The following is an 8,146-nucleotide window of genomic DNA, read 5'->3' as shown; positions in this document are numbered from 1 at the left end:
AACAACATTGCTGGAATTTTTTTATTTTTTTTCTTGTTGCTGCGTTTAGTGGTTAAAATTGTAACATTGTCAATCAACACGGTAATATTTCCAAAATAATTAATAGAAACTCAAAAAAGAATTATTATTGTCGATCAACACAATTATATTGTTGGAAGGAAGAAAAAAAAAAAATCAACGCCGGTCAAAAGTATTCGGTGGCATTCAATGGTAAAGTTGGTTATAAACAGTGAAGTTGGAGTTACACTAGGGTTTGGAATTATGAAATGAATGTGTTTAGAGGGGTACGCGTAATTTATCAACATAATGCTCATAAACAGTACGTTAGGGGTGGATTCGGTACGGTTGCCAAACATTTGGCTCGATACCGTATACCTACCGTACATTGTGGTATTGAAAATTTCATACCGTTACCGTACCAAAATGTTCGGTATACCAATGTTTGGTACACCATTATTTTCGGTACGGTACAATCGGTACGTGGTACTCTACCGTACGTGGTGATTGTATCAAAAATAAACAACAAATGAGCTAACAAATATGTAAATCTCAATTGAAAAAAGTTCTAGTGTATCTAATTTTCTAAGAAGGCCCGAGTGTATAATCATGAATAATAAACATAACTTGCTTCAATGAAACAAGAATATAAACCCAAATAAATATGGTTTAATGGAACAACGACTAAGTATATCTTAAGTACTTGATTATACTTAATAGTTAGTACATACAATAAATACTTTACTAATACTATACATAAATGTATATGCATGTAAAAAAAATATTCATCCATGAAATATAATAAAATTAGGTTGCAATAGGTAACATACATGACAATTTAACATAATATATATGTCCAATTATAAAATTCAACTTGGTCGGAAAAACAAAATACACTACCACTAACTTAAGGTAAAAATAATTGTTGCAACTCATAAGCTTCCAAGTAAAAAATATAATTACAAAAAATTATCGAAGTAAATATCTTAATCGAATTATAAAATATAAATTGTGGTACGGTACGGTATTACCGTGGTATTAGAAATACAATAACGCTACCGTACCATATTGTAATGGTACGGTACTAGTACCGTACCGTAAACATTGGTAACCGTTCTTTCGGTAATTTTTCAATATTTTTTGGTAGGTATACCGTGGTACATGGTAATTGGCATTTTTTTTCCAGCCCTACAGTACGTCGTAATAAGTAAGAGCAACTCCAACCCATTATTACCAAATGAGGTTATCAAATACTCATTTGATAATCGGGATTACACTTTGATATCTCTGATCTGCACAACTAGTGAACTCCAACCACTAAGTATCAAAAAACAATTATCAAACAAATTTATGATTATTTATATATTATTTATTTTTTAATCCATTTTAAATAACCATACAAATCGATTTTTCTGGTAAACTATCCTCAAAATCAATATTAATCAAGTTTTTACCTTTTCAAAACAGAAAAAAAAATTATATATACATAGAGATTATTTTTTTCCGTGGAACTTTGTTGAAGCTCTAGAAAAAAAAATTATGTTAAGATATTTTTGAGAATTTTTTTTCAGTGGAAATTTGTTGAAGACGTAGAGAAATTAATTTTATTCTGTTGAGATTTTTACGTAAAGAAAAGCAAACTCAATTCTGTTGAGGTTTTTCTTTTTTCACCTGCTCCTATTTTTTAGGAGAATATTTGATAATTATTTATTTGGGATGTATTTTTACTTTCGGATGAGTTAGTTGTCAAAATAGAACTCTATTTTAATAGCCCATTGGAGGAGAGAGTTTTTAAATTTTGGGAGTCAAATGAAGGTTAAAGGGTTTGATAACCCATTTAATAACCCATTGGAGTTGCTCCGACAACCAATGAATATTTTTGTGGAAAAAACATATTTTTAATTAATTAGTGGTTGTCAAGTACCTATCACATTAATTGTCGAACAACATATAAATTTTCACTAGTCAACTATGACATGAAATTAAATTTTGGCTAGAAATTTCAAGGAATGATCGGATGATTTTCCAACCACCAAACCTTATAGAAAGGCTTGGAAAATTTAATAAAGTCTAAATATTACGCCCTCTGTGCCAAAATATGTGTCGCTTTAGGTTGTTGCGCACATATTAAGAAAACTAATAAATGTGTGTCGATTTCAGAGAAAAGTATATAGAATGACTAAAATATCCATGTTATTAATGTTGTTTTCATTAATTCTCAGTCAAATACTCCCTCTGTCCCAATTTAAATATCGTTTTGGGTTGTTTTGCACATATTAAGAAAATCAATAAATGTGCATAGATTATAGTAAAAAGACAGATAAAATTACTAATATATCCTCGAGATTAATTGATTCTCAACTAATTAATTAAGAGTGATTAAGGGTAAAATTGAAAATAATGCAATTAATGCTTAATTGAAAATCTAAAATGACAAATAATTTGGGAAAAAAAAAACTCTCTAAAAAGACATCTAATATGGGACAGAGGGAGTAATGAATAGTAATAGGGGTAAAATTGAGAAAATAGTAATTAATGCTTCAAGAAAATTCTAAAGTGACAGATAATATGAAACCACAAAAATCCCCCAAAGCGACAGTTAATTTGGAATGGAGGTAGGGAATATATTTTTATATATAAAAGAATTAAACGCTTCTAAGCTAACTTTAATGTAATTTTGTAATTGTTTTTTTTTTCCAACTATTTTTTTAATTTTAATTTTCATTTTTAATTTTTTATCTCATAGGAAGTTGGAATTTGGAACTACTTTCCGCTTTATTTGTTATTATTCTGCATTCATTGTTGATAACAGTTTTGTAATGCATGGTAACCTTTTCTATTTATTTTTTTTCTTCTAATTTTCATTTTATTATTCTCTATTATTTTTAATTTTTTTCTTCTTTGTCTCAATGGAACAGTTTTCGGCTTTCTTTGTCAATGACATCTTTGTAAAGAAAATAATAATTATTTTTTGTTGTATTAATTGTTTCATTGGTTTGACGATCATTTTCATATTATGAAAATTAAATTCATATCATCTTTTGACGAGTGAGTTTGTATTATCAGATTTAATTTGTATTAATATTGATGTTATCCCGTGCATCGCACAGAGAAAAGCTAGTGTTAAAAATGAAGAAGCAAGCCGTAGCATCATTCTTTTAATTATACTAGCATGTTTTCCTAGTACGATGCATAAGATAGCATTTTAAAAGTCAAAATAATGATTAATTTAATACATGAAAACAACAATTATAATAAAATTCATTAGTGATATTGGTAACAACTTTGACATTTATACATATTTAATAATACAAACTCATTTCGTATTCCATTAAGGTTTCTTATAAAATTACCCTAGCGTTTCTGTCTTTTATATATAAATTTGAGTTAGTTACTTGGTTCACATGAATTTGAGTCGTGATTATATATGTTATTTATAAAGATTTGAAGATAATGGAGCACCACCATGGCAGCACGCATGAATACCTTACCTGAATAATTCTGAGACTGAAACTACTTGTTAAGATGGTTAATATTAATATAATTGGAAAGTCAGCTATTTAATTATAATGCTATTTTGTATATTTGAATTACATAAAACATTCCGCAAGCGATGATCTAGTGGTTAGAGCAAGTAAAATTTGTGTTAATTAACCCAAAATTCGAGCTTATCACACATGCATGGCCGGTTCTGAAGAGAGGCGAGGTAGGCGGGTCTCAGTCGCCTAGGGCCCCCGGATATTTTTAAAAATTTAGGGCCCCCGAATTTTTACATACTCTTTATATATTAGCATTTATTCAATGTCTTTTAGATTATATATATAATTATTGAGAACCCTAATTCATAAATAAATATTAGATTAACGATTGTTACTTATTTCTAAATTCCTATAACCAGGGCCCCTAATGTATTGGTTATTTATTTTGATAAATATTAAATACTCACTTGTTTTAGTGCTATTTAATACATATTTCACAAAAAACTAGCATTGAGAGTGGCTATATACCTTGCAAAACACTACACCAAATAAGAGATTTTCTAACAGCACAAATTTAAGATTTCTAACGGATAATTGCCGTTAGAAAGTTCTAACGGATATATCCGTTGGAAGTATAGTTCATCTGTTACTATTAATAATAGCATATTTGTTTTTATTTTTTAAGTGAATTAATAAATTGCTAACGGGTTGTCTCCGTTAGTAATAAGTAAACTTTATATATAATTTATATTTAAATATAATTAGTATTCAGATTAATAAAAATAAAATAAAATAACATATTTTTCTTTTTTTTTCCTTTAAAATTTAATCTTTCCTTCTCTCTCCTTAATGAGTTTTCATCTTCTTTCCTTACACGTTTCTTTCCCCTAAAAAAAAAGTTAAAAAATCAATTCTCAATTTCTCCAAATACGCTTCACTCTTCTCTCTGTATCGAACTGCCGCAAGTCCTCCCTCTCGAACTGCCGCAAGTCCACCGCGACCCATCTCTCTTAAACTGCCGTAGTAGCTTCCAATCGACATGAGAAAAGGTGCGTTTGGTACTAAATTTCGTAAAAGGGGATTTTAGTGTACCCTTATGAATAGAATATATTAATATGAATTTATTATTATTATTTTTGATTGTATGAATAATTAATCAACACAATATTTTGGAATCACATGGGTTATATTATAGGGTTTTTGGTGCCTATATGAAACAAGGCTTGTTGGTGTCTATATGAAACAGGGAATCTTGCAAGTATGCGTTTCGGTTGAACAATTTTGTTTAATTTAGGTCTTAGGAATTATGAATATCCTCTTTCTTCTAATTTCTCTTGAAAATTTATCCCTAATTTATTGCTCAATATTATGTAATTCTATATTGAGGATGCAAATTCTTGAAACAAATTCATGTTTTATATAGTTTTGCGCACTAACAAGTCTTCCTTGTTTGGGTCATATCAAATTTATATTTTACTGTACAGTGATCTAAAAATTCTCGTGTATTTGAAAACAAAATATTGGGGCGACCAGAAAAGCATAAATAACACATTACTTACAGCTGCAAAATTTTCAAAAGTTTGCTAAAAAAATAATAAGTATGTAAAAAAAGAATTAGACATTGATACTAGACAAATCGGGGTAGAGTCTTTTGACATAATAGAGTTGTGATTTTGTGCAATTATAAGGATCAAAGAAAGAAGGATCTTAATGAACAAAACCAGAAAAATAGAAAAGCGTCGGTGTTCTCTCATTGTCTTGGTCGTCGAAGCTATGCTCAAAAGGAATACTTAATGGTTTGTATTATTTCATATAATTATCCCTCCGGTTTATTCCTACCTAACTTACTAAATTTATTTTTTAGCTCCAAGAAAATCCTTCGAAACCGATTTGTCGTGCTGAGAAATGGTTGGCTGCACATGAGCACAAGGATGGAACAGTTCTTGAGAGTGCTAAAGATAAATATGCAAGTGAAGTATTTCATAGTTTGTAACATCTTATTTTAGTTTCATCTTTTTTTCACCAATTTCATATTTGATATGATAGGAGCAAGTGAAGCCGCTACTAATAAAAGAAAGTGTCGAAGCTCTACTGGAGAGGAATGTACGGAGACTTGGGAAGACATTGATAGTGATGAGATAGCGGAAGTGTTTGGAAACGAGAAAAAAGGAGGAGTTCGTGCAGTAGGTTCCTACATATCGAAAAAGCAACTTACTCATCTTTCGGTAGCGAAGTCAAAGATCGAACAAAAAGATAAAGCTCTTAAAGACGCTAGTGATGAGAAGGCTGGAATACTCTCGAGATTTGACGGCATCGAAGGTATGCTTCTTTCGCTTTTTTCAAAATTGGAAAAAATGGAAAAAACAAATGATACACCTACATCTTCAAGTGAGCTTGGATCAAATTCTGTTAGTCCTTCTATTTATGCTACTCAACACCTAAACAATAATTTCCGCACCCTTGGAGTAGCACCAGTCCCTCCAACGATTACTGTTGTTGAAAATCCTCGAGTCTATTTATTTGATAAGTTCGGTAAAAAAATAGCAATTGGGCATATGGTGACAGATGGTACATCTAAGACATGTCATTTCAAAAGTGTTGGAATTAATGAAAAAAAAATATATATAGAAGAAGTGATTGATCCTAATGCTCGATTGTGGGATCTTCCTCAAGGTGGTTATGATACTTTGGCCGGCTTTGTTCAAGGCGGGTATGTGATTTGGTTCGAGAATTGGTTAGCACCTGTTTGAGCTTGTGTATTTTATTTTTAAGTTTGCTACATGAAACTTTAGTTAATGTGAACCAGCCATGGATAAATTTTGTAATGGTGAATGGTCCATATGGATTTTTTGTACTTTTCATTGTACAACAGTATTTCTTGTAGGAATTAATTTTCAAGAAATGCTTATACTTCTAATTTTCTGTGTATTATTTACTGTGATATTTGTTATGGAGAATGGTTCTCATGATTTGTATATATGTTATTGAGTTAATAATAATTGCGTGTATATATATATATATATATATATATATATATATATATATATATATATATATATATATATATATATATATATATATATATATATATATATATATATAGAATTGAATGAATTAGGAATTAATAAAAAAATAACAAATATTACAATAAAAACCATTTTAATGAATATATATAATTATTCGTTTAATCTGCTAACGGATATATCCGTTAGTAGGGTAGATATAGTGTTACATAACAAAGCGTTACAATAGTAATTCTAACAGATACATCCGTTAGCAAATATATTTATCCTAACGGTCTTATTTATTTACCTAACGGATATATCCGTTAGTAATTACAAAATCAAAATTTCTCACGCACTATTTCTAATGCTTTTCCGCCGTTAGAAATATTTATACTAACGGATATATCCGTTGGAAAATCCCTTATTTGGTGTAGTGAAAACGAGTCAACATAGAGTCTATCATCTTTTTAGAAAAAAAATAGGTTTTACAGTTGATTGTAGAAGGGCCCCATTTTTTAACTGTCTACAAATCTCGTCTAGGGCCTATCAGGAACAGGCTTGCACACATGATTATGCTACTATGATTTACGCCTCTCGTATGGTTTACAAGCTATTATACAAAAGTATAAGTCTTCAAATGAATTTCCTAGACAAATTCATTTATCTACCCAGTGCACGTATACGGCAGGCCGCGGCCTGTGGGTTGCGTTCCTTCATTACGAAATAAATAATTATTATTTTTTTACATAAAAGATATAGATAGCACGCAAAATCTTCAAATGAATTTCCTCGACACTTCTCGCACATTAAATTACGAGCTAACTTGAACAAATTTCCTGACAAATTTGCTGGAGGCTGGCTGACTTAGTATTTTTTTCTTAATTGCTATTCATATACGTACGGATGAACAAGTCAAAATCCAAGGAAATTATTGCATCTATAAAAGGCAAGTTAAGGTTATATTGGAATTATTAATTCTTTCAAGGCTATCTATTATATATTACAATATATTTGGAAAATGTTTTGTTGCGTGCGAACCAGAGGCCGGAAGGAGCGAGAATCTTTGGATGCCACACCGCCCGGAAAAAATCTGCCGCCACCGTCGCCGGTGAAGGAAACGGCAGCCCCATTTGATGCTGAAAAGAAGAAAGAGAAGGACGGAAATATGGTCGTCTTGGCCGGAGGAGCTGCTGTTGTCGGCGCAGCAGCTGTTACGGCTGCTGTTGTGGTGAGTGACGAAACAGAAAGTAGCGACACTGGCTGTTGTTGTATTGGTGGTTGTGGTTGTGTAGGTGGCAATAACGGAGGCGGTGCCGGCGGCTGTGGCGGTGGCGGTGGCTGCGGTGGTGGTGGTTGTGGTGGTGGTGGTTAATATTGGATCTTTCTATTTTATCTTGTATTTGTTCCTTAAAATTGCTTGTAACGATTGTATCAAAACAAGGCAATATGTATGAATAAAAAGTTTGTGGTTTGAGTTTCAGTTGTTTTTTTTCATCACGTAAATTAATAAATGTATTCGACTTAATTAATTAAAAAATGAATTTTAAATGAATTAGATTAATTTTGCATAAGTTAACCTTGTATTCTAAAAAAAATTCACCTAATCGTCTTATGTTACAAAAAACTTGCATAAAATTCCCCCTAGAGTTAACGACATTGTACTGT

The sequence above is a fragment of the Erythranthe guttata genome, chromosome 13, assembly GCF_056151865.1.
Source record: "Erythranthe guttata isolate IM_541 chromosome 13, IM_541, whole genome shotgun sequence".
NCBI classification, from domain to species: domain Eukaryota; kingdom Viridiplantae; phylum Streptophyta; class Magnoliopsida; order Lamiales; family Phrymaceae; genus Erythranthe; species Erythranthe guttata.
This window is presented reverse-complemented; position numbering follows the sequence as displayed.